General features: G+C 41.0%; 1 long non-coding RNA gene across 1 annotated transcript in view; it reads right to left on the reverse strand.

The window, feature by feature from the left end:
* Positions 1-339: 339 nt before the first annotated feature.
* LOC118766433 overlaps positions 340-1,173 on the reverse strand; it is an 11,779-nt gene continuing 10,945 nt past the window's right edge. Inside the window, exon 3 of the long non-coding RNA XR_005002366.1 lies at positions 340-349. This is a non-coding gene — a long non-coding RNA (uncharacterized LOC118766433). The remainder of the gene's footprint in view (positions 350-1,173) is intronic.

Here is a 1,173-nt window from a genome sequence, read left to right on the forward strand (position 1 = left end):
GTCAACCTCAGGAGAATTTGAACTCAGAATGTAAAGATTGATGAAATACTTATTTCTTTATAACCCACAAGGGGCTAAACACAGAGGGGACAAACAAGGACAGACATAGGTATTAAGTCGATTACATCGACCCCAGTGTGTAACTGGTACTTAATTTATCGACCCTGAAAGGATGAAAGGCAAAGTCGACCTCGGCGGAATTTGAACTCACATCGTAACAGCAGACGAAATACGGCTAAGCATTTCGCCCGGCGTACTAACGTTTCTGCCAGCTCACCGCCTTAAATGGATATTAAGATGAAATACTGTTAAACATTTCACCTGGCATGCGAACATTTCTGCCAGCTCACTGCTTTTGAAATGGTTCTAATTGACCCCGAAAGAGTGAAAGGCAAAGTAGACATCGGCAGAACCCAACGCCAGATGAAATGCTGCTAAACATTTGGCCCAGTATGCTGCTCATCACTTTCTGTCAACTCATCACATTCTGCATACTAAACAAAGGCTTTGAATTTTGGCACAAGGCCAGCAATTTTGCAGGAGGAGATAAATTGATTACATCAACCTCATTACAGAACTGGTTCTTATTTTATTGACCCCCAAAAGGGTGAAGGACAAAGTTGACATTGGCAGAATTTAAACTCAGATTTTGGTGCAAAGCCAGTAATTTTGTGGGATGGTTTAAGCTGATTACATTGGCCCACCACTGAAATGGTTCTTATTTTATCGACCCCAAAAGGGTGAAGGACAAAGTTGACATTGGCAGAATTTAAACTCAGATTTTGGTGCAAAGCCAGTAATTTTGTGGGATGGTTTAAGCTGATTACATTGGCCCACCACTGAAATGGTTCTTATTTTATCGACCCCAAAAGGGTGAAGAACAAAGTTGACGTTGGCAGAATTTAAACTCAGATTTTGGTGCAAAGCCAGTAATTTTGTGGGATGGTTTAAGCTGATTACATTGGCCCACCACTGAAATGGTTCTTATTTTATCGACCCCAAAAGGGTGAAGAACAAAGTTGACGTTGGCAGAATTTAAACTCAGATTTTGGTGCAAAGCCAGTAATTTTGTGGGATGGTTTAAGCTGATTACATTGGCCCACCACTGAAATGGTTCTTATTTTATCGACCCCAAAAGGGTGAAGAACAAAGTTGACGGCAGAATTTAAACTC

This window comes from Octopus sinensis, linkage group LG15, assembly GCF_006345805.1.
Source record: "Octopus sinensis linkage group LG15, ASM634580v1, whole genome shotgun sequence".
Classification (NCBI taxonomy): domain Eukaryota; kingdom Metazoa; phylum Mollusca; class Cephalopoda; order Octopoda; family Octopodidae; genus Octopus; species Octopus sinensis.